We start from the raw sequence: 27746 nt of genomic DNA, 5'->3' as shown, positions 1-27746 counted from the left end.
TAATATGGACTCCATATTATCTTTGTTAAAATGTCAATTTGTCTTATGTCATATGTCATATGTTACATAAATTTGTTATGTATTTTTAACATATTAAAAATCAACGTATTAATAAAAATACATCATATACAAAAATCGACTTAATAATTCATAATTACTTGTACCAAAATATTTTACCAATTATAAATCACAACAATTTGTATTTATAATAATTCATTCAAATTTAATTGTTTCCTTAAACAATAATTTCATCTGAGTAATGATACAATTCGATTACTCAGACCGTATCTCATTTTAATCAAATTTCAATGAGATACGTAAATAATACTTCCAAAATCTTCCGTCAATTTTAAATATTTTAATTGACTCGTAACGTTATACGATCAATTAAATGTTCAATTAAGAGTGTTGCCCTATAGGTATGACCTAGGGGATCAACTGATCACCACCGTCGCACGACAGTAATGTCAAACTCTAGTCAGCCAATCATTACCGATATGTGTGGACCAGTTGACAGTAAAATATTACTTCCCAATTGCATTCTTTATAATGAGACTTAAACATGTGATCATCATGATCAACAGTCGTGATCGCATTATTGTCGGAGGACACATATTCCAACAATCTCCCACTTGTCCTCGACAAGTGTGCATCACCAATTCTCTTGTCCTATTACTATCTCCCACTCAATGCAAGGTGTCTTTCAGGTCGTACTTGCAAGTGATCATATCGAGAGTGGTTTCCTCGATCTGGAGAATAACTGATTGACCGGATTTATCCACCATGGATACATTCCGAGCGTGGCCACGCATTTCCAGTTCATTACTCCTCGAGTGGCCCTGAAATATTGTTATAACCCTGACTAGGGGTGCACAATTCCTATCGCACTCATTCCCTTCAACTAGCCACAGCAATCATAACCCAAAATATGCCCATTTGACCCCATTTATGAAGGTCGTAGTAACACAAATCAAAGTTAATCTGAAACTGTGCCATCTTAGGCGAATAGTCTTTAGTCAAAAGAATCGACTCATTTGAATACTATAGCGACTCTCTCGCCACGACCAGGCTATATAAATTTGCCAGAACTCTATAAGCGGTCATTAGGCCCGACAAAAAGGTTCCTAACAGTCTGCCTATGTGATCGACTAGTCATCTCACATGACTCTATGGCACTTGAACTTGCCATCAATCGCATCACACTCTAGTCACTTCGAGACGTCACCTCATACAAGTGACTATGGGCAAATACAATGTTAATCCATGTTCACTTTAACGGGGTTCAATTGTCTCTACAACCCGTTTGGATATAACAATGTATAAGGTGAGTTAATAATAACTCAAACGACAAATGTCGACATCACACTCGGGTAGTCAATACCATATTACAACCTTGTGATGCATATCGTAAGTGTGTAAACACTTGCTGATTGCAATAGAAGTTTAACATGTCATGTGTCCATGTGTTCAAACTTCTTAATCGTATTATCCTTTATATTCATGTTATCACTCATAGCATGAACCTTACCAAGTACACATCAAGGTTCCCGACCTTGGTTTCGGTTCATTATCTTGAAAGAACTTCCTTATCGATTATCACATAACGAACGAATTTGTGGTGAATGATATAACTTGTACTGATCAAGTACTCCATCCACACACAATGCACTAGGTACATGTTTTGTAGAGTCTTGCAACAATTTATCAAGATGATTGACCTAGCACTTCTCACAAGTCCTAGCATATTAAGAAAGATTAGTTTTGAGTAACTTCTTATTCAACTAAGTATCTTTCCAAACTTCTTATTTCTCCTTTTGACTTGAAAAGTTTAGGATTTTCATAAATCTTTACGTGTGTTCGGATTTTCTATAATATGTGCAACCTCTTTAACACATAATAGAGTATTCTCATCAAACATCTTGAAATCGCTCATCGGATTCTCCTCGAGAATTCATGACGTTTCTTGTATGGCTTGCCAATGAATCATCATGCTCTCATGCAAATGATTCACTATTGGACATGTGCATGATTATTCTAATGGCGGAAACATTAGTTACTAATAATCATGAGATCAACCGTTCATAGGTTCAATGAACGACCATGACTGCTAATGGCAATTCCATTTTCATCTACATGAATAACCTATGTGTATGTTGATACGATGTGTATCTCTTAATACTAATCCAATATTTCTTGACGTAATTGGATTCATCATAGTCCAAATTCATCCAGAATTGAAAACTCAAATACTTCTTTGTGAAAGAAGATATTAGCTCGTCATTCCTAATGAGTAATGAGTTGTAAACATTCAAAGGATGATAGCTCCCACTAAATTCCATGTCTTCACATGATAATTTCTAAACTCCCACTTAATTCCATATGTTTCGAAATTGATTACTCAATTGAAAACATTTCAAAATTGGAATGTATGTTGCTTTGCAAAGTTATTAAGATGAAACCATATATATTCCCATCATATCCTTTCAAAATTCCTATTTTGAAGAGGTCTCATCTTTAACCTTATGGAAAGAGATTTTAAATCTCTAACACATTCATGTCATAATGATGTGTGGCAATGTCATTTATTAAATATAAGTAATATCTAATACACATCCTTCAAAATATCCCTTTTAGAAGGAGGTTTAACCAATTCATTTTCATAATGTGGTTAAGTAATGACATTTGCGAGGTAAAAAACTTAGCTATAGAGGATATCGGTATATCAATCCTTGCAATTCGTTCATAACTAGTATGTTACTTTGATTCATTTAGGCTCTTAAGTAAATCTCAAGGTTGAAACTATTGGTCAAAATTTTTTCATAAACTAGTCAAAATTCTTGTTAAGACTTTACATTAGTCATTTTTCTTCCAAAACTTTCTTTTGGTCTCCTCGTGTAGTAATCTTGAGAACATACTCTTATGATTACATTACTTGGTCTCTTAAGTCATATAGAACTTACTTGAGACCATAGATCTCATCTATTTGGGTACACTATGTGAATAGATATACCTTCATTCAAATCATTCTCTCTTGCGTAGATCTCATTTACACAAGTACACAAATTTATCGTGTGTTGTGTCCTCATTTTTCTCCCACTCTATCTTTAGAATAAAAACACTATAGATTCAAAGATAGCATATGAGACACAAATAATGATGTTGAAGTATAAGGAGAAATATCTCATAGATCGACTAATAGTTTTAGATTTCGCAAGTGTACTTGGTGATTGACATTCCTTTAAGAGAGTTCATAGACTCAAAATCACTTTGTAAATGATCATACACAAGCCTTAAGCATGTGGACATATAATGAATCCTGTCATTATATTTGTCTATTAGATCACTTTAAGTTATATGTTTCTAAGAACAAGCATTTAAACATGAATTTTAGAACAAAAGGATAAAATGATAAAACGGGTGACTTGGGTAGCAAACCAAGTCACCATTATCCAAAATACAACCAATTATCCAAAATACCTTTCCATGTCGAATACGGAAACTTAAGGTTCTAAAAATCCAAAACATAATTTAAAATAAGACAATAAACAGCGAAGCTCCATGAAAGCTATTCCTAGCTCCTTGATGGTTTCTTAAGCTTGCTTTTCTTTTCCTTTGTCTTTGCTTGGTGGAGGCCCTATTTACAATAAAAAGGGAGATACATTATCACAACTTTGTATCACAATATCATAGTTGAATTAGAAACATAAAAGAAAGGATAGTCATTTACCTACTGGAGTAATCTTTCCAGCCTTAATATCACCAAGGTATTTGGAACAATTTCTTTTCCAATGTCCCATACCATTACAATAATGGAATTTATCAAGAGGACCCTTCTTGATTTTCGATGTGCTAGCATCATTAGCTTTAGCTTTGGTGAAAGTGGGAGCTTGCTTCTTACCCTTCCTCCCATTCTTCTTGAACTTCCCCTTACTCTTAGTGCTTATGTTAAGCACATCCTTTGGAGGGTTCACATTTAACCCCATGTCCCTTTCGGCTTGCACAAGTAACTTGTGCAATTCTTCAAGAGACACATCCTTGTCTTGCATGTTAAAATTCACCCGGAATTGAACATATGCTTTGACTTTGGACAAGGAGTGTAGAATCCTATCTACAATGACTTCTTTGGGGATTTCAACCTTTTGAATCTTCAAGGTCTCGACAAGCTCCATAAGTTTGAGCACATGAGGGCTAACCTTTTGGCCCTCTTTGAAGTCGAGATCAAAGAATGCCGCGGCCGCCTCATATTGGACGATCCGCGGAGTTTGTGAAAATATTGTCACAAGCTTGGAGTAAATCTCATTAGCATTGCCCATTTTAAAGGCTCTCCTTTGGAGATCCGCCTCCATAGAAAATATCAAGACATTTTTCATTGCTGCGGACTCCTTTTGGTAAGCCTCATATGCTTCCCTAGTGGCGGCGGTCGACCTAGTAGTAGGTTCGGGTGGAGAGGCCTCGGTAAGGTAACGAAGCTTGTCGTCACCTTGGGCGGCTAATTTGAGTTGGGCATCCCAATCGGAGAAATTTGACCCATTCTTTTCAAGTTTACATCGATCCATGAAGGATCGGAGCCATGATGAATTAGCGAGAGGCGTGGCGTTAGGGGTTGGCATTGCCATTTGTTATGAGAAAAAGATGTGGTCTACAAAACAAAATAGAAGGAGTAAAACAAATGTCGTTTTAATAATAATACTCGTAAAAATTTATAATTTAAACAAGTTTTATGCATTTTTCTAGTGACCTCTACCCAACTAGATAAATGATTCCAAGACCCAAATTCATATCGACTTAGGCACGGTATGGCCGATGAAACCCTTATTAATATAACCCGGTGGATTAACGTTTTAATAGATTCTACTTTTAGAACCCTTGGTCGATAAAATTACTTTAATAATTATCTATAGCCCGGAACACATGCAACTACGGTCACGAATACTTCCGTTGAGCTCAATCCAAATTTCGAATAAATGTGTCCATGATCCAAATTCACATCAACTTGGGCACGGTATGGCCGATGAAACCCTCATTAACATGAACTCGGTGGATAAACATTCATCACCCACTTCCCCTACGTAACAAGGTTTGTACCCCGGTATGGCCGAGTGCACTCCCTCGCGAAATAGGTTTTCATGGTTTCTACTATTTGGTAAGGCTATGTCTCAACTAATTGTTTTAGCGAGAGGTCATGTCAATTTATTATCTATCACGTTTTAAGTGAACTAAAGCGGTGAACTACGATAATTCTAATTGACACGGTCGATAAACTCGATGAAAGAAGATGCATGTTTTAGTTATGGCGATTTAGCGATGCATGCGACATATAAATAAAATGCAAAGCATAAAAATAAAATCCTAGTATGGACTTCCTAAAATAGAAAACTATTTAACTATTACACATTCGGAAACCAACTCCATTGGTCCCTTGAACTTCGGTTGTGGCACGCATCTCGAGGTAACACCGTCTTTATGTATCGCCATCTTGAAGAAATCCGTCTTTGGGAACTCCGAAATGAATAAAATTACATAATTTCCTATTATACATTTGTAACTAAAATAAAATAAATCTATTAAATTACAAAACGGTGATACGAGATCACAATAAATTACAACCGAATCGATATTCCCATACATTTCGGGAAATACCAATTAAAAACTAAGGCCATACTAAGTAAAAATTACATAATTCAAAAATTACATAAATTAAAATTATGACAATCATAAAGAAAATGCATCATTATAATACGTATGAACATGCCCAATTTTATGCTAAATCGCCTTTAATTAGCCAATATCGTATATTACTCGGTTTTTACGGATTTGCGTGATTTCAACATTTTATAATCACAAAAATTACATAAATTCATATTTATGCATAAGTTAATTACCCTAACCTCTTAGGACTCAAAATTTAGTTTTCACTAATTATTTGACCATAATTAACTCATATTTCTAAAATTTGTTCATTAATGGACTTAAAAATTATAAAAATAAGCTATAAACTTCAAATAAATCACAAAATTTGAAATAAATTCAAAATTTGAAATTTAAACTCATGAACATGCTGGAAAAATACCATGACACTCATAATGTTCAAAAACTTAGGTTAAAAATTTCGAAATTTAACCGGAAAAACAATGTTGCGGTTTATCGGTTTTAACTAAAATAATCATAAAAACATGTGAAAAATATATACATCAACTTTTCAATTTTAGATCTGAAAAAGATAATAAAATGCAACATATAATGTTTTTCCTTAGTCATAGAGTATGTTTTATTAATATTTCACTAATAAAGTCACTATTCATGCTATTTTTCTTCAAAAATCCATAAATCATGCAAAAGGACTTCACTATAGCCTATTATTTTACACACATCTTGTAAAATTTCATGTGACAACATACTAAATTTCTATGACCAGATTCGAAATTTATCTCATATTAACCTATTTTTCACTTAAATCCGATTTTAATAATGAAAAATCCATTTTTCGAGCATAAGAAGTCCAAAAATTATGAAAATTTACAGGTCATCTCAAAATAATATATGTGACAACATATCCAAAAATCACTGGAAAATTCGAAGTTTAGCTAATTTTAGTCCGAAAATGACATTTTTACTCATAAAATCATATTTTAATGCCATTATTGTATAATATGAACAATAAAAATCCGTAAATTAACCAAAATATCCTAAAAACATTTTAGGACCAGAAATTTTAACATGCATGATGATTTTCGTGATATATCATAATAACACAAATTATACATGTTTTATATGTTATTCTTATAACTCGGAAAAACTTTTAACCGATTTGCATGCAAACAACCATGGCTCTTGATACCGATTGAAGGAAAAGTAGATCTATATACTAACATATTTATATATGTTTTATTTTAATTTACTCATAAAATTAATGGTGATCTTATGCATGCAAACTTATAAACAATATAAAGAAGAAATCTTTATCTTACATTGTGATTTTCGGTTTTTAGGGCACAAGAGAGATCTCCTTCTCTCTTGTTCTTGTGCTATCCTTTTGGATGAACAAAGACCCAAGTGTAGGATCTCTCCCAAAGCTTAATACCCAAAGCACACTCTTAATAAAATTAATATTATGAATACTAGACAATATTAATTTTTGTAAGAAAAATTGACCCAAAAATATTTGGTTTATCTCCCAAAACCGGTTGAGAGAGAGGAGAAAGGAAGGTGAAAATATTTTATCTCTCTAAAATATTTTGATGAATGAATGAAATGAATGATACAACAAAAACATTTTTGTGTATATTAGGTAAAATAAGAGGAAAAACCAAGTGGTTTTTCCTCTCCAAAAACCGGGTGGAAGAGGGCATGGGAGGGAGCCAATACATGCTCTAGTTGCTCTTCACAATGAACAATAGGTTTTGCATGGCTAGTCTTTAGGTAATCATCATGTTCTCCACTAATTTAATCAACACAATATTAGCCTAATACTCCCTTAATTTCGGTCCATTTAGATAATAAGGACTCCATATTATCTTTGTTAAAATGTCAATTTGTCTTATGTCATATGTCATATGTTACATAAATTTGTTATGTATTTTTAACATATTAAAAATCAACGTATTAATAAAAATACGTCATATACAAAAATTGACTTAGTAATTCATAATTACTTGTACCAAAATATTTTACCAATTATAAATCACAACAATTTGTATTTATAATAATTCATTCAAATTTAATTGTTTCCTTAAACAATAATTTCATCTGAGTAATGATACAATTCGATTACTCAGACCGTATCTCATTTTAATCAAATTTCAATGAGATACGTAAATAATACTTCCAAAATCTTCCGTCAATTTTAAATATTTTAATTGACTCGTAATGTTATACGATCAATTAAATGATCAATTAAGAGTGTTGCCCTATAGGTATAACCTAGGGGATCAACTGATCACCACCGTCGCACGACAGTAATGTCAAACTCTAGTCAGGCAATCATTACCGATATGTGTGGACCAGTTGACAGTAAAATATTACTTCCCAATTGCATTCTTTATAATGAGACTTAAACATGTGATCATCATGATCAACAGTCGTGATCGCATTATTGTCGGAGGACACATATTCCAACAATAAGAACCGATTTCGACCCGTAAATGGGTCATGGAAATCGTGTAAATGGGATTGTGTGTTGCTTTAAACACAATCATTCCACTTACACATTTTTCATCCCAAAATAACTTTTGTTCTTTTCTAAACTATGTTCTATTGGACATAAAAAAAGAAAAGCAAAAAGAACACTTCACCTCCCTCTATAGGAGCCGACCTCCCCACTTCCTTCACTCTATTCATTTTGTTCATTTTCTCATACTTTGAACATTATGCATGTGAAAATTGTCTCTCTCTCTAAAAATAATAAAAACCATTTTTACTAAGAAGTTATTAATCAAATATAATTACTAAGATTGTTAGTAATATTACACATATTATTAAGGGTATATCATATCAAATATCTAGTTAATGTTTGTAGGATATTGGGTATTTGTTCTTGGGTGCACATTGTTAGGAGATCTTCTTTTTGGAGATTTGGTAAGGAGGATCATCCTTTGTTTTAAGATCAAGAACAATCAAGATAGGAGATCTTGATTGTGCCCTTATTACCATCAAAATCAATGTAAGGAAATTGTTTTTTCTTAATCTTTATTTTTATGCTTTTATATTAGCATGCATGTTACATAGATCACTAAAATAACATTTTATGAGATAACTTGTTTTTAATTAGAGAGTCTAATTAAGATCTATGATCTTTCAAGTGGTATCAGAGTTAAGCTTGTAATTTGCATGTTGATTTTGAGCATACGTAATAAATTATGAGATAATTTAAAAAACTCAAAAATTGTGTTAGAAGAGGTTTTAGCATGAAAATTTGTGGGCATGCATACATACTGATCTCAAAAGGTTTGTGGTAAAGTTTGGTTATTTGTGAAGTTATTTTGCTATTTTTAATGATTTTTGGAAGAAAACCGAGTCAAAAATTGCGTATTTTGGTTAAGAGTTAACTAAAAATAGTTAAATGTTGATTCGGGTCATGAAATTTTTATGGTGTTTCATGCATATTTTATACAGCTTGTATGTAAAATTTCGAAGGTTGGTTTGAAGTTTTGCATGTTTATTGATTTTATGAGATAAAAGTTGATAAAAGTGAAATAAATTAATCATATACTCGACACATTTGCTCCTGTAAGATTCATATATCTCTTATTAGATTATTCTAATAACTAAATGTTAATTAGTTTAGTCATAAACTAAAAGGAACTTATGCATGCATAAAAATTTAAATAAAAGAGAATAAATTTAGTCTTTCTTACAAGGAGGGCCGAAATATGGTTTATACTAAATTGGTCTCCTACCAAGTTAGTCTTCTTAAGAATAATCCAAATGCCCCAAAAAACCTTAGATCTAATTGCAAGATCTACTCATCAAGGATTGTACCAAGGAAATCCTTATTAATACAAATATTAATTTGGTTACTAGAAATTAATATTTGTACCCTTAAAAATACTAATATTAAGAGATTACTACTTCTAGTAATATATAAATAATATTAGAGATTTGTGTGAGTTTATTATTTTGTTCAACAACAAAACTAGACAACTATTTTTTTCTCAAGTTGTAAAAATCATTAGAATGAATTAGAGTATGTGGGAAATACACTACATACGTGTATATGGGAGAGGCAACCGGTTTTTGGCATGGGTAGAGTGCCCAATGCTTTTCCTTGTTGCTCTTCACAAGAGTGTAGGCTTGAAAGCCTATAATTAGTAGGTAATGATAATGTTTCCCACTAATTAAATGATTAAAGCACAATAATCCTTCCTCTCCCATTTTACACGGCACAAACAAGTTAATATGGATTCATTTTAACTTTGTCAATTTATTAATTTGTATTGTGTGACAAATGGGACATGTTACTAGACATGTAATTTAAATAATGCATTTTTTAACAAATTAAAAAACATTATATAAATGAAATAGATCACACACAAAAACTAACTAGTAATTCACAATTAGAATTACATAAAATGGGTCATATAATTATAAATCACAACTACTTGTATATATAATAAACAATTCATTCTTATTTCAATTGTTTCATAAACAATAAATAAACCTTAAGTTGTTTATAAGTTGATAAGATCTTAATGTTTCTCGAAGCAAGTAGTGAATGATCATTAAGTTTAGAACAAACGATATGATAAAGTAAGTGACTTGGGTTGCAAACCAAGTCACCAATATCCAAAATACAGCCATTGTTTAAGGAAACAAACAAATTTCCAAGTCGAACGAGGAAATCAAAATAGTTCTAAAAATTCAACATGAAACTAAAGACAAAAACAAAATAAAGCCAAGCATCCACTGATTTAGCATCATGGGCGGCTATATCTAGCTTCCCTCAAGATCTTCTAGGCTTGTTTTTCTTTGCCCTTGTCCTTACTTGGATGCCCTAATTACAATAAAAAGGGGTAAATATCACAACTTGTATCAAAATACCAAAGTTGAGATCGAAACATAAAAGATAGGGATAGTAATTTACCTACTGGAAAAACTTTTCCAGCTTTGATATCGCCAAGGTACTTAGGACAATTTTTCTTCAAATGCCCAACATCATTACAATAGTGGCATTTGTCCCCAGACGGGGCACCCTTGTTGGGCTTAGATAAGCTAGCTTCACAAGCTTTTCCTTTGTTCTTGTAGGGAGTTTGCTTCCTTCCCTTGTGACCTCCTTTCTTGAAATTCCCTTTGCTCTTTTGATTAATGTTGAGCATATCCTTGGTGGTGCTAGCATTTAGCCCCATGTCCCTCTTGGCTTGCACAAGCATTTTTTGCAATACATCGAGAAAAACTTTCAAGTTTTCCATATTAAAATTCACCCTGAATTGAACATATGTGTAATACCCCGTATTTTAATGATACGTTATGAGAATAGTTTATGTAATTTAATAATTAATTAAAGGCATTTCTAATAATGAATTACAAATAAGACGATAATTAAATAATAAAATAAGTAAAACAAGTCGGGAATTGGGCTTAGCTAATAATTGAGTATTGGACCATGTGACATTAAGTAATTGGACTGAAATTTAGTATAATAAGGTTAGAGTATAATCGGGATTTGCATCGGAAAATAATTATAATATAATATGGAAAGATAGTAATTATATTATTACTAATAATAATTTGTGACAATAATAAATTAGTAAAGATAAAATAAGGGAATCCTACCTATCATATATGTAATAATAATAATAATATAATTGTGATAATAGTAATATAGTGATAATTATAATAATGATAATTGCTATACTAATTAGAATAAGGTAAATTATATAGTTTCCTAATTGACTTCGCTTTCTCTATAATCCTACCCTATAAATACCCTATTAAATCTGAGAAATAAATCACAAATTAAGAGGAGGAGCTTTTGGAGACGGAATTAGCAAGCGATAATTATAGGTAACAATTTCTAATCTTGTTTTATTTTCTTATACAGTTGATTGTCAGACGATCTTAAGACACTTAGAAACTGACCCAAACCTTGACGGAATGAGACCAAACATTGGGGGGTGGTTCGTGGGGTTGCAAGGGTTGGAATGGGTGTAGTGGTGGTGCCAGGGATGGGCTAGGGTGGCGGTGGCAGGCGGCTAAAGGTGGCTGGTCAGGGGGTGTTGCGGGTTAGGTCGTGGGTATTTGTAGTGGGTAATTGAACCCCTAATTGGCCGAGTCTTGACCTGGGCATGGTAGGGTTGTGATGGGGGGAGGTAGTCGACCATATTGTTGGTGTTGGCGTGGCGGCAGGTGGTGGTTTTTGCGGGTGGTGGCCGGAAAACGCGAAAACAGAGGATTTGACGCGGCTGTTTTTAGACGCGGACTATAGCCGTGTTTCTGACCGCGAGTGGGCATGGAGGGTACCATTAGAACCATCATAGACCAGGGATGACAATAGTGGTGGCCGTTGGGTGTGGGAGTGGCTGTAGTGGTCGTGGTGATGGTGTAAGATGGTGAGTGAGGGAGTGGTGTTGGTTGTGACGGTTTGAAGAGGGTTGTTAGGGCAGGGTGTTTGGGGGCTGTTGGTGGCGGGTTGGCTGGTGGTTTTGTTCGTGGGTGCACGTCATGGTGTGGGCTAGTAGGTGGCAGAACTAGGTGTTGGTCGTGGTGGCATATGGTGGCGTTTTTGGGCGTGTTTATGGGTGGGGGGGGGGGGGGGGTGTTGAACACGGTTTCGACGGGTTGTGTGTGGTTTGTGTCGTGGGTTTTTTTCACGGGGATACTTGGGTGTTTGTGGAGTTTTGTTTATAGTTATTAATTATGGGTTGACTTATTTGTTTGTGACGAGTTTTGACTTGGGTGACTCGGGTTTATTTTGTAAGCGGGTTTTTAATATCTTAACCTTTAATAATTAATAATAATAATAAGTAATCAATTTGAATAATGAATATAATTTATAATTAAAAATGAAAAGTAATAATAAATAAATAATTGAATTATAATATTTAATGTTAGGTGACGATTGTGAAGAATTATAATCGGATTGCTTTATTTATTTGGATTGCTTGAGCTGCTTATTTGGAATCGCTTGCCAGGTAGGGATAAATCCTACTCAACTTTTACTCGATAATGTTTGTTGGATGATTTATATTAAAGTGAATTGTTCATATGAGAATTGTGATGGTTGATATCATTGAAATTGTTGGAAGGGAGAATTATATTGTATATGTTGGTTGGATTAGTTATGATGGAATTACTGTTATTGCATTGGTTACTCAGTTTATCTTTCGCGACATCCCTTCGTGGTGATGTAGATTATTATTGAGGTTATATTGGCAGACGTCGTGTAAGAGCCTTCGGGTGACGTATTTCATATTTATTCTGGCAGACGAGATTTTATCGTATTTACTCGAGGCAGGCCCCAGATTGGTCTGCATGCCATCTGGTGGATATTACTCAACTATATGTTGAGGCAGACATTACCTTTTGGTAATGTAGTGTGTGTTTACTCACCTTCGGGTTGAGGCTGCCCCGGCCAGGGATTGGCGGGATGATTTGTGTAATGAGTAAGTAAAAGAAAGGAGCACATTGTCAGGGGGTTGTGCAATGAAACAGGAAATTGGATTATTTATCGTATGTTTTTGTTGTTAGTCTTTATTCCTACTCAACCTCGCGGTTGACTGTGTATTCGTGAACACCTGCGGTGAACCATAATGGGGAGCAGATTTGTGACAGTATCGAAGATTAGCTGACTTGGGAGCTTATGGGAATGCGTGAGGACTTGGACAACCTACCTAGAAGTCTAGACCACATAGAAAGTTTTATCACTTTATTTATTTCCGCTGGGAGTTGTAATTATTTTATATTAAGTTTTAGTTGGTTAAGTTGTAATAAACATGTAATCATTAAAGTTTTAATTTAAAGTACTTTGGTGAGTTGGACTTTGTTATTCACTACCTCGGAAAACCGAGATGGTAACAGTCCTATTTATTTGGGAATGTCTAGCTAAAGGCTCCTAAATAAATGGGGGTGTTACAAAGTGGTATCAGAAAAAAACGATCCTTAGGCCTAACCAATGAACAATAATGAAATTAGGAGGTGTCTAAATAAAATGAACCCCGGGTAGAAACTGTTAGGAGCCCCTCTTAGTGCGGTTAAGAAGGCGCCCTTAATTCGTACCATGGCCCTCTCAGTTTTGAACCGGGAACCCTGAGAGAATACTTGAGAGTGTGGGGTAATTTAAAACGAATATTGTTTGTTTTGTCTTGAAAGTTCTTGTTGCCTTGTGTACATGTTGTTTTCATTGATGATTGTGGTTACGAGGACATAACTTTGCTTCTAGGAAGAGGGGATGTGATATGATTTTAAGCATTAGTATATGTGTATGGTTATAGAAAAGTGTGATGGTATGTATTTGGGGAGGCATAGTTGTGATTAATATGTTAAGTATGATGGGTATAAGTAAAATTGTGAAGAATGTGATTTTGGTTGATTTCTCGACATTTTATCCTTGATTGTTTTGGCTATCATTTACTGTTGGTTTAAAATTCTTGCCCGACATTTTTATGCGTGATACCCTTGTAAGTTAGCTTTCTTATGTCACTTGTCTCCTGTTCAAATAATATACGGTTTAGGAGAAATAAATATTTTAGTGGACAGTAGTCGAAATATTCCTGTACAGTGATGTTTTTGCGCCATGTTTTTGTAAAATTTTCCATTTAAAAACTACGTAATTATTTGTTATAATTCCAACGCCACTGTTTAATAGACTCATGTATGTTTCTAAATTGGTAAACCACGTTTTAAGAAAATATTTTGACAATGTATGGTGATTTTTACAAGTTGGCCTAAGTTTCTGACAAGTTGCTGTAAAATTTCTGTTTCGACCAAGTATCTTGTAAAATGCATTATAAATTGATCCTTTGAATTTTTAACTTGATTCTTTCACCCATGATCTACTAACTCTTTGTATTTTCTAGAAATTCACCATAATTTATTTATGATATTAATTATCTATGATTTTTAAGTTGTAGCATGTTTTCCTTTGTCTTGAATAATGAAAATTTTGTCTCTTGATGTTTTGATAATGGGAATTGTGTGAATTAGATTATCATGTCTAGTGATATGCGGAACGTGTTACCCTAAAGCCTATATATATTTGTTACAATAATTGCATTCATGTTTAAGTTGGATGTTGTTAGTGATAATTAGGATGAACTAAGAAAAGATTAATTAAATAATTATGCGCATCTTTTGTTATAGATTATTATTAATTTGGCAATGTATTCGCAAGTATTTAAGCAATAAGTTGGAATAAAGATTAATTCGAATATCTTATATGATGTGATTTGCTAGTAATTAAAATTTAGTTATTTATTCAATCGTTAATTCATGTTGGAAGCGATAAGTGTTCTATATTACAATATGTGTTTCATGGTTTTGTGGCATTATAATAAGGAATTGATTGTTCCTATTTTTAGTATTCCAAACTTCGAGGACGATGTTTATTTTTAGAGGGAAAGAATGTAATACTACATAAATTTTGAATTATTGTTTTGATGAGATTGATGTAGTTGATAATCGAAGTTGCTTAGTAATGTTGAATGGTGTGATGTTGTGAATGTTGTGGTTGTAGTTATGGGCGAACTTCGGGACGAAGTTCATTTTAAGGGGGGAAGACTGAAATACCTCGTATTTTAATGATAAGTTATGAGAATAGTTTATGTAATTTAATTATTAATTAAAGGCATTTCTAATAATGAATTACAAATAAGACGATAATTAAATAATAAAATAAGTAAAACAAGTCGGGAATTGGGCTTAGCTAATAATTGAGTATTGGACCATGTGACATTAAGTAATTGGACTGAAATTTAGTATAATAAGGTTAGAGTATAATCGGGATTTGCATCGAAAAATAATTATAATATAATATGGAAAGATAGTAATTATATTATTACTAATAATAATTTATGACAATAATAAATTAGTAAAGATAAAATAAGGGAATCCTACCTATGATATATGTAATAATAATAATATAATTGTGATAATAATAATATAGTGATAATTATAATAATGATAATTGCTATACTAATTAGAATAAGGTAAATTATATAGTTTCCTAATTGACTTCGCTTTCTCTATAATCCTACCCTATTAAATCTGAGAAATAAATCACAAATTAAGAGGAGGAGCTTTTGGAGACGGAATTAGCAAGCGATAATTATAGGTAACAATTTCTAATCTTGTTTTATTTTCTTATACAGCTGATTGTCAGACGATCTTAAGACACTTAGAAACTGACCCAAACCTTGACGGAATGAGACCAAACTTTGGGGGGTGGTTCGTGGGGTTGCAAGGGTTGGAATGGGTGTAGTGGTGGTGTCATGGATGGCCTAGGGTGGCGGTGGCAGGCGGCTAAAGGTGGCTGGTCAGGGGGTGTTGTGGGTTAGGTCGTGGGTATTTGTAGTGGGTAATTGAACCCCTAATTGGCCGAGTCTTGACCTGGGCATGGTAGGGTTGTGATGGGGGGAGGTAGTCGACCATATTGTTGGTATTGGCGTGGCGGCAGGTGGTGGCCGAAAAACGCGAAAACAGAGGATTTGACGCGGCTGTTTTTAGATGCGCACTATAGCCGTGTTTCTGACCGTGAGTGGGCATGGAGGGTACCATTAGAACCATCATAGACCAGGGATGACAATAGTGGTGGCCGTTGGGTGTGGGAGTTGCTGTAGTGGTCGTGGTGATGGTGTAAGATGGTGAGTGAGGGAGTGGTGTTGGTTGTGACGGTTTGAAGAGGGTTGTTAGGGCAGGGTGTTTGTGGGCTGTTGGTGGCGGGTTGGCTGGTGGTTTTGGTCGTGGGTGCTCGTCGTGGTGTGGGCTAGTAGGTGGCAGAACTAGGTGGTGGTCGTGGTGGCTTGTGGTGGCGTTTTTGGGCGTGTTTATGGGGGGGGTGTTGAACACGGTTTCGACGGGTTGTGTGTGGTTTGTGTCGTGGGTTTTTTTTACGGGGATACTTGGGTGTTTGTGGAGTTTTGTTTATGGTTATTAATTATGGGTTGACTTATTTGTTTGTGACGGGTTTTAACTTGGGTGACTCGGGTTTATTTTGTAAGCGGGTTTTTAATATCTTAACCTTTAATAATTAATAATAATAATAAGTAATCAATTTGAATAATGAATATAATTTATAATTAAAAATGAAAAGTAATAATAAATAAATAATTGAATTATAATATTTTATGTTAGGTGACGATTGTGAAGAATTATAATCGGATTGCTTTATTTATTTGGATTGCTTGAGCTGCTTATTTGGAATCGCTTGCCAGGTAGGGATAAATCCTACTCAACTTTTACTCGATAATGTTTGTTGGATGATTTATATTAAAGTGAATTGTTCATATGAGAATTGTGACGGTTGATATCATTGAAATTGTTGGAAGGGAGAATTATATTGTATATGTTGGTTGGATTAGTTATGATGGAATTACTGTTATTGCATTGGTTACTCAGTTTAATACTGGCAGACATCCCTTCGTGGTGATGTAGATTATTAGTGAGGTTATATTGGCAGACGTCGTGTAAGAGCCTTCGGGTGACGTATTTCATATTTATTCTGGCAGACGAGATTTTATCGTATTTACTCGAGGCAGGCCCCAGATTGGTCTGCATGCCATCTGGTGGATATTACTCAACTATATGTTGAGGCAGACATTACCTTTTGGTAATGTAGTGTGTGTTTACTCACCTTCGGGTTGAGGCTGCCCCGGCCAGGGATTGGCGGGATGATTTGTGTAATGAGTAAGTAAAAGAAAGGAGCACGTTGTCAGGGGGTTGTGCAATGAAACATGAAATTGGATTATTTATCGTATGTTTTTGTTGTTAGTATTTATTCCTACTCAACCTCGCGGTTGAATGTGTATTCGTGAACACCTGCGGTGAACCATAATGGGGAGCAGATTTGACAGGTACTAAAGATTAGCTGACTTGGGAGCTTATGGGAATGCGTGAGGACTTGGACAACCTACCTAGAAGTCTAGACCACATAGAAAGTTTTATCACTTTATTTATTTCCGCTGGGAGTTTTAATTATTTTATATTAAGTTTTAGTTGGTTAAGTTGTAATAAACATGTAATCATTAAAGTTTTAATTAAAGTACTTTGGTGAGTTGGACTTTGTTATTCACTACCTCGGGAAACCGAGATGGTAACAGTCCTATTTATTTGGGAATGTCTAGCTAAAGGCTCCTAAATAAATGGGGGTGTTACAATATGCCTTAACCTTGTTCAAGGAATGAAGAATTTGATCAATGATGAGTTCTTCGGGAAGGTCTATCTTTTGCAATTTTAAGGTCTCAACATGCTCCATCAAATTCAGCACATGAGGGCTACCTTTTTGGCCCTCCTTAATGTTGAGATCGAAGAATGCGGATGCCGCTTCATATTGAATGATCCTCGGAGCTTGTGAAAACATGGTCACAAGCTTCGTATAGATCTCATAGGCGGTGGTAATCTTTATAGCACTCCTTTGGAGTTCGGCCTCCATAGAGAAGATCAACACATTTTTGATCACGGCCGACTCCTTTTGGTAAGTCTCATAGGCTTGCCTAGCGGCGGGATTAGACCTAGCGGTAGGTGCGGAGGGAGAGGCCTCGGTAAGGTAACGAATCTTATCGTCACCCTCCGCGGCCAAGTGAAGTTGAGTGTCCCAATCGGCGAAATTTGACCCGTTCTTTTCTAGTTTACAACGATCCATGAAAGATCGGAGCCATGAAACATTGGTGAGAGTGTTGGAGCTAGTGGTTGCGGATGTGATTGGAGTTGCCATTGCAATTGAGGAAACGATTTTGACTACAAAATAGGAAGTGAAGGAATTAATAAACATCTATCGTTTTAATAATACTTTTAAACATTTTAAACAAGTTTACGCATTTTTATAGTGACCTCTACCCAACTATTATAAATGATCCCGAGATCCAAATTCATATTAACTCGGGCACGGTGAGCCGATTCATCCCTTATCAATATAATTCGGTGGATTAACTCTTTAATCGATTCTACTTCTAGAACTCTCGGTCGATAAAAATTACTTTAATATTTATCTTTAGCCCGGAACACATGCGACTACGGTCACGAATACTTCCATTGAGCTCAATCCAAATTTCGATGTAATAACATTTTATTACCCATTTACCCAACGTAACAAGTTTAGCACCCCGGTGAGCCGAGCCTACTTCCTTATGAAATTGGGACTCATGGTTTCTACTATTTGGTAAGGCTAATTCTCAATTATTATTTAGTGAGAGGTCTTGTCAATTTATTATCTATCACGTTTTAAGTGAAACAAAGCAGTGAACTACGATAATTATAATTGACGCGGCCGATGACTCGATAAAAAGATATGCATATGTAGTTATGGCGATTTGGCTATGTATGCAAACATATAAAACAAATGCAAAGCAAAACGATAAAATCCTAGTATGGCCTTCCTAAAATAGTAATCAAATAAACTATATACAAATTCGGAAACCAACTCCTTTAGTCCCTTGAACTTCATTTGCCACGCACTTCAAGGTAACACCGTCTTTGTCGGACCACCTTCTCGAATAGCACCATCTTCAAGGAACTACGGAATAAATAAATTACATATCTATTCTACTTTATACAATATAAAATAAAATAAAACTAAATAAAATAAAAGTGATACGAGATCACAATAATTACAACCAAATTGATATCCCCATTCATTTCGGGAAATACCAATTAAACTAAGGCCATACTAAGTACAAATTACATAATTCAAAATTACATAAAATAAAATATGACAATCATACTAAAAATGCAGCATTAATATATGTATAAAACATGCCATGTTATGTGCCACATTGCCCTATTTAAGCTAATATCGTATATATGGTTCGGTTTTATGGATTATTGTGACAATTAACCAATTAAAATCACAAAATATTACATAAATCACATCTATGTCCAAGTTAATTACCCTAACCTCTCAGGACTCAAAATTTAGTCTTCACTAAAGATTTGACAATAATTCAACTTGATATTATACAATTGCTCTTTAATCACTATTATTCATAATAATAAGGAAATAATTTCCAAAAAGTCATAAAAATTCAAAAATTCAAAATCATAATTTTGTATATTCTGAAAAATTCCCAACATCCCAAAATTTTAATAAAATTTTCCCTTTAAATTTATTTTCTTTTATTCACAAAAAAATCGTATAAAACATAATTTTAACCCTTTAATTCCAAATTAAACACAAAATTATGCAATAAATCAAAATTAAAATTTTGAATATTCTTAACAAGTTTATAGAACCTAGAAATGACAAATTTTAAGCCAAAGTCGAATTTTTATATTATTGACCATTAAAGTTGCTATTTATCAATTTATATCCCATAAAAATTAATAACCATTAAAATCATACGAAAATTAACATGCAACTTTAGATATGAATTTCATATCATATATATAACATTGGGAAAAAATTTTATGCCATAAAATTTATTTTAGCTATTTTTGCAAAAATAGTCACTATTTATTCGATTTTTACATCTAAAAATCATAAACCATGCAAAACTAAATTATTTGATCTAAAAATTTACATACACTGTGTAAATATTTCATGTGACAACATACTAAAGTTTCATGGGCAGGAACAAATTCTAGCCATTTTTAACATAAATACCTCTATTTAATCGACTTTTAACATGTAAAAATCATAAATCATGCTATACAAAACCATTTTATATAAAATTTTACGTACAACTTGTAAAATATACACGTGAGGTCATGTAAACAATTCAAGGTCAGAATTATAGTCTAACTATTTTTAGCATTTTAATTGCCATTTTCCTCAATAAAATGTAATAAAAATACAAATAATCATTTCAAAGAGCAATACATTACTATAAATCATCAAAATGACCTAAAATCAATTTAGGACCAGAATGTTTAACATGAAAAGTTTTTGTGGCATTTATCTTCATAAATCACAAATTTTAAGTTTTATATGTTAACATGTTAAATCGGAAAAACAAAACCGATTATGCATGCAACAACTCTTGCCCTGATACCAATTGTAAGATTCATATATCTTTTATTAGACTCTTCTAATAACTAAGTGTTAATTAGTTTAGTCATAAACTAAAAGGAATTTATGTATGCATAACAATTTAAATAAAAGAGAATAAATTTAGTCTTTCTTACAAGGAGGGCCTAAATATGGTTTATACTAAATTGGTCTCCTACCAAGTTAGTCTTCTTAAGAATAATACAAATGCCCAAAAACACCTTAGATCTAATTGCAAGATCTACTTCTCAAGGATTGTGCCAAGGAAATCCTTCTTAATACAAATATTAATTTGGTTACTAGAAATTAATATTTGTGCCCTTAAAAATAATAATATTAAGAGATTACTACTTCTAGTAATATATTGATGTGACGATAATTAGCGCATATTTAGTCCCCGAATTAGCCTTGTTCCCATGCTTTTAGTGCATATTTGGGTCATTTATTTTCTTTAGTTCTTTGTTTTGCATATTCTTTGAGGTTTTGTGTCCTTGGTAGGAAAGGAGTGCAAACCTTGCATTTTCATGGCAAAATGAGACTAAATTGATTGAATCCAATGACCAAGCATCAAGGAGAGACAAGATTAGAAGGCCTTTGTACATATTATAGTAGTTGGGCAATGATGAGGAAAGATCCTTGCATCCCCAAGGAAATCCCCAAGGATTTTATGAAGAAAAGGGAAGAAAAGAAGAAGAAAGTACGCTGCATGACAATCCGCTCGTCTTCCCCTGAAGACGCCCGTCCCCAGGACCACAATCCGTGCGTCTTCCATCAAAGACGCCCGGGCAGCAACATCCAGAAGACGTCCGGGCAGAGACACAGGAATCCGGCCGTCCCGAGCCTATGACGCACGGATTCCAAGACAGCGCAAATTCGTTTCTTCAAGCTTCAAGAAAGATGCCCTTCCTTCAGAAAATACCGGCGTTTCCCTAAGTAGGGACTTAATCGTCATTTAAGCCCTTAGTTAACCCTAATGCATCCACCTAAATTTCCACTATAAATACCCCATTAGTCTAATTAGAAGAGCATGTTCTTCTTATCAATTCTTAGAGTAGTTAATATCAATCAAATCTCTCTTTAGTTTTGTAATCAACAATTAATCAAGTTTTAATACAAGTTTTATTTCCATAATCTCTCTTTTGTTCATCCTTTATTTTGGGTAATTGAAGATTATTTAGGTTATTATTGGGAGATTGACAACCTCTCAATCAAGCATCAAGTACTTCTGTTATTCTTTGCTTTATTATTGGAATCATTAGTAGGTGTAATTCTCTTAATCCCTCTTTAATTATTGCTAATTACTTTCATTTATTCATCATGTTTCACTTTGTTGGTATGATTGACAACCTTGCTAGCATGTTCAACATGATAATGAGTGAGTAGTTCCATAGCTAGGGTTAATGGGTAATTAGGGGAAACCAACATGGGGAATGATTCATGCTTAAATTAATATGCTTTCATGGTTTATTTGCTTGCTTGTTTTGATCTCAACTCATGCACATGTTATGTTTGATGAAATGCGAGCCTATGAATCCTTGCATTTTTTACCCATCACCTACCTTTTCAATGAGACTTGTAAGACATAAACCAACTCGAGTCTCATTAGACCATGCATGTTGTTGAGTAGGGAAGACTAAGTCGACTCGTAGGTGTTGTAAAATCTAATCGATTCGGCTCCGGGACCCAAACTTTCCTAGGGCTGTAAGATATAACCCAACTCAATCCATCACAACAATAATTGCTTGCTTATAATTTGAGAACATGTTTGTATGATCAATTCCCATGAATCCCCTATGACCCCATGACACCCTAGTGCTTTTTATCAATTGTTTACAACCCTTTCAATACACCACTACTCTCAATAGAAATCTCATTTCAATTCCCGTCCCTTGGGATCCGACCTTTACTTGCCTCTTTACTAATTGTAGAATTGTTTGTGAAGCTATAAATTGTGTTTTGGTCTAGGTGCTCCTAACGACAAGTTACCGAAAAGATTTTAGTAGGTCCGACCAAAAATGGCGCCGTTTACGGGGATGGTGTTATCGTGATTTAGATTTTCTTATATTGTTATTAGTTGTGTCTTTCTTTGCCTTGAGGAAATAAAACTCCTCAAGGTTTGTTCTAATTATTTTCGAGTTGTTTGATATTTTGCATGTCTAGAAGGTCACAAGGTGATTTGTTACCTTTTGATCGTGAAATTGAAAGAACTTTAACAACCAATAGAAGACTTGCTAGGAGAAATTTGAGAGGTATTAGTGAGGTTGTAGATATTCAACCAACTATTGAGTTCATCAACCCTTTTGCAAGAGAAGGTGAGGAGAACCCAACACAAAATACAACACAAAATCAACCCACAATGCCTAAGTTTTCATCACATTCCGTACCCACCGAGGAGAACCTACCCAATGGTACTCCCACACCACAACATTTGACCGGAAATTTCATTGCTAAATCCGCATTTATCCAATTAGTCGAAAGGAGCCAATTTGGGAGGATGCCTAGTGAAGACCCTCACTCTCATATGGAGACTTTTTGTGACTATTGTGATGCGATTTCTCAAACCGGTGTAACTCAAGACCAAATTCGATGGGTCTTATTTCCTTTTTCTCTAATTGGCACCGCGAAACAATGGTTGAAGGGCCTTGATAAGGCCACTCTCGGAATTGATTCTTGGAAAAAGTTGGCTCTAGCTCTCTACAAAAAATTCTACCCACCGGAATAGACTAACATGCTAAGAGCTCAAATTACGGGTTTTAAGCAAAGGGATGAAGAATCTTTGTATGAAGCTTGGGAGCGGTTCAAAGGAATTTGTCGCTCATGTCCTCACCATGGACTTAGCGAGTGGTTCTTGGTACAACGATTTTGGAACGGTCTATATGAAGATTCAAGGAACATTCTCAACATGGGATCAAATGGAATGTTCACCGAAATTGATGACAATCAAACTTGGAACAAAATTGAGGAAATGGCGGTTCATAACTCACAATATAGTAGACCTCGCAAGGCTATTAGAGGAGGAAAGCATGAAGTGGACTCCGTTACTCAATTGGGTGCTCAACTTAGTGCTCACATTGATACAATCAACTTGAAGTTTGAAAAAGCTATGGCTAGACTTGAAGAAGCCTCGAAATCACCAAAGCATCATGTTAATGCCATGACGGCATCCTCATCAATCCCAAGTGGGATATGTGAGAATTGTGGAACTTTGGGACATGACTCAAGTGACTGTAGGGGAACAAATGAACAAGTGAATGCTTTCCAAGCATACAAGAGTGGTACCCCTTTTTCTAACAATTACAATGAAAACACAAAATTCCATCCAAATCTCTCATACAAAATCCAAAATGTTCAAAACCCTCAAACAACATACACCCCACCTCCCATGAGAAACCAAAATCAAAGACCCTTTTACAACCAAAACCAAGGTTACCAAAATCAAAATCCATAAAATCAACAAAATGACCAAGGTTTTGATGTTCAAAAAGCGGTCCTTCAAATGCAAAAGAATCAACAAGAATTTTTCACTCAAATGCAAAAAGATAGTCAAGCAAAGGAAACCACCATCAACAACATCCTAGCTCACACCAAAATGTTGGAAACCCAATTAACTCAACTAGCATCTTCAAGCTCACAAAGACAAAAGGGGCAATCACCACCTCAAAGTAATCCCCCAAGACATGAAACGGTTAGTGCCATTCACTTGAGAAGTGGTACAAGGTATGAAGCACCGAAGAAGCAAGTTGAGGATGAAGTTGTGGAAGCTAGTGATAAGGAAGAAATTGTGCAAAACTCCAAAGATGGAGAATCATCAAAAGAAGAAGTTTCAAAGAAAACTGAAGACAAGGTCAAGGAGAAGGAGCCCATTGTGATTAGAATTCCTTTTCCAAGTCGTCAAGCCAAGCCCAAATTTGATGACCAACTTGGAAAGTTTATGGAAATTGTGAAGAATTTAGAAGTCTCAATTCCTTTCACGGAATTAATCAATCTCGTGCCGGCCTATGCGAAATACATGAAAGACATCCTCACAAAGAAGAAGTTGATCCGGAAGCTTGAGACTATCGCCTTCACTAAGGTGAGTAGTGCAATACTTCAAGGGAGTTCACCTCCAAAACTCAAGGATCCGGGAAGCTTCTCAATACCGTGTACCATTGGCGACACCACGATCAACAAAGCCTTTTGTGATCTAGGGGCTAGTGTGAGTGTTATGCCGTACTCGGTGAGTAAAAGGTTGGGGATGGGAGAGCTTAAATGCACTAATATCACACTCCAAATGGCCGATAGATCGACGAAGACACCATTAGGGATATGGGAAGATGTTCCCGTACGAATTGGGAAATTTTTCATCCCGGTGGACTTTGTCATTGTTGATATGGAATTCTAGGAAGACCTTTCTTACACACCACGGGTGCGGTGATTGATGTGAAACATGGAGAGCTCGCTCTAGAAGTGGGATATGAGAGTATAACTTTCAATCTTGACAAGACTATGAGAGCTCCCCGTTTACATGAACCATGTTTTATGATCGATCATTATAGCCGGAAGGATGATAGGAAGAAGTCGGAACTCCAATGGTAGAAGAAAATTGAAGATGCTCCATTCAAAGAGCAAGTGAATTGTAACAAAGAGAGCTTGAAGAGCTCACCAAAGTCAAGCAATGAAGAAGATGGCCTCATTGGCCAAAACAAGATAATGGGAGAGTTGTCTCTATCAACTCAAGAGATCTTTAGTGATCAAGTAGATGAAGTTTGTGGTCTTTGGGACGATGAGTTTGAAAGTATTTTCAATCCCTATATTGGTAATGCTATCGATCAAGACCGACAACAAGGGCAAAGATCTATTGAAGAACTCTATTACGACAATGAACAAGCTTTTGATTACTTTTTCAAGGTGTTGAGCAACATCAACAACACCTTGGACATGCCCCCTTGTCATCTCATCAAGAATGAGAGTTTGGTGATGTGGACATGGCCCACCTGCAGGTCCGGTTCAATCTGCGGACGTGCAGCGGTCTTTTTGAAAGCCACGCTCGGCGGCGTAAAGGTGCTTTCGACCGGATCGTTTTTAGATCGGTCGGTTTCGTCTCGGTAAGGGTCTCGAAATGATTAGAGATGTTCGGAGTCGTCACCAAGCATTTGTGGGATGCCTGGAACCCGTTCGAATTCCACTTTATACCTCGGTCAAATCGAAGCACAAAGCAGCGTTTTGACATAGGTACTAAAGATAAGGAAATCGTCCCTCTTTAGCATCCTATCTCTAGAATGACTCTCGTACGCCCTGGATAAGGTCGTCCACTATCCAAAGTTTCTGAGTAAGAGGTGAAGGTACGTATTTGGAAGCCCTTTAATCAGACACCCAATCCTGCCCGCGTTTAGCGGCCTCTACTGATCGATCTTGGTTAGTTGAATGCAAAAGTTGATAAAACGGTTTAAATGCATGAATGCGCATCCAATGATTTAAACCTAACATGTGAGAGCTTTCTAAGTCGGTTTATTTAATCCAAGTATCAAGTATAAGATGTCGAGTTGGATTAATGATTGATTGGCATGCAAGACGGAAATTAAACATCCATTTACCGTATTAGGTTTAGGGTGCATAACATGATCCATTTGTCTTAGTAAGGCATTTTGCAAATGTGGGTTGAATAGTCATCTGATCCGTCCTATATCCGGGTTAACCGGAGTCGGGATCGTCCTAGACTAACACTGGAAGGGAACAGGCCCTGTACCAGACGGCTATAAGAGGCGCGAGCCAGCCGGCGGTGTAAGGGGCCTCCCTCTGGTTTTGAAAATGAGAAATAAAAGGCCTGCTTGAGGCGCGGGTTAGCCAACGACTGTATGTCGTGTTCTGACTGTTTAGAAAACGTTATAAAACGTGTTAAAAGTGGGTATTTGAACCCGGTTTGATTTTGAAAGGGTCGTTTAGACCGCATTTGTTGATTTGAAGAACTAGACTCGAATAATAATCATTATTTGATAATATTCGGTGTCGGGTTCGATTTAACAAGCTTGACATGAATAGTTTTGAAAATGATTATGGACTAATTGTTTTATGTCCATTTTGAATGTAATTAGTCGGTACTCATCATCGTACCCGGGTTAAAATCTGGCATGGTATGCAGAACCAAGGATGATTTCGTGTTGGTGACTAATATGTTTGTTTGAAAATGTAAAGAAATGAAATAAAAGGCTTTAAAATACCTTCTAAATGTCATTAACCAAATATTATCACCGAAATACGGATTTAACCGTCATGGTATGAGGAACCAAGAGTGAAAAATGTTTTATGGTTAAGACACGTGAAATGAAACAAAAAGGTTTCGAAAATACTTGAAATGGTAAAAACCGATTACAAATATGAAAAATAGATTAAGGGAAATGACGAGAACAAACACGGTTGATCTCTGGTCTGAGCACCCCATTTAGGCGCGAGCCAGTTGGCGACCTAAGGAGCTTCTGCCTCAGACCAAAAATCAGTTTTGGCTCGTTTATTCCATGTTTTGGTTCATGTTATGCATGTTTTAGCATGTTAAAGTCATGAAACAAATCAAAACATAATAAAAGAGGATTTTCACACCCTCATACTTACATGTTTGGTTATGGCGAGTGACCGACGTAAGTGTAACAACTTGTTTGATCGGAAAAAACTCGGTTTAAAATCGTTTTGGTAAGTAAAAGAGTGTTTTAAAAGTTTAGTGATGGTGTAGTGGTCAAAGTGGTCGGACAAGTGATTTAATGCACGATGACGATACCAAACAATGTGTGAGGCTAGTGTTTATGATCGTTAGGTCGTAAACACGCGTCGGATTGTGACATTAGAAGTCGAGTCGAGTATTTTAAAGGAGAAAAGAGGGGGCGGACACTCGCGTAACTCTCAAATGGGCGACATTTGAGGGGTATTTATAGGAGAATGAGTGGTTGTGTGAGTTTTGAGCGACGTGGCCACCTGGGCTGCTCAAAGAGGCGCGAGCCACGTCGCGGCACTTCGAGTTGTGTTGTCACTATCACAACAAACACAATCATGATTTGTTCTATCCTAGGTTTTGTAGTCACATGTTTGGTACTTGACCATTCATGAATCCGGGAAAACTTAGTATAGAAGGCTTGAGATATTTTGTTTT

The 27746-nt window shown here is 35.3% G+C and overlaps 1 non-coding gene across 1 annotated transcript; it reads right to left on the bottom strand.

Moving 5' to 3' along the window:
* Window positions 1-23357: 23357 nt before the first annotated feature.
* LOC141644430 (small nucleolar RNA R71) lies at window positions 23358-23464 on the bottom strand. Its single transcript, XR_012544049.1, has one exon. It is a non-coding gene; the product is annotated as a small nucleolar RNA R71 (small nucleolar RNA).
* Between the last annotated feature and the right edge of the window lie 4282 nt (window positions 23465-27746).

This window comes from Silene latifolia, chromosome 2 (assembly GCF_048544455.1).
Source record: "Silene latifolia isolate original U9 population chromosome 2, ASM4854445v1, whole genome shotgun sequence".
In the NCBI taxonomy this organism is placed as follows: domain Eukaryota; kingdom Viridiplantae; phylum Streptophyta; class Magnoliopsida; order Caryophyllales; family Caryophyllaceae; genus Silene; species Silene latifolia.
Note: the sequence above shows the minus strand (reverse complement) of the source record. Positions and strands in the feature narration are given on the sequence as shown.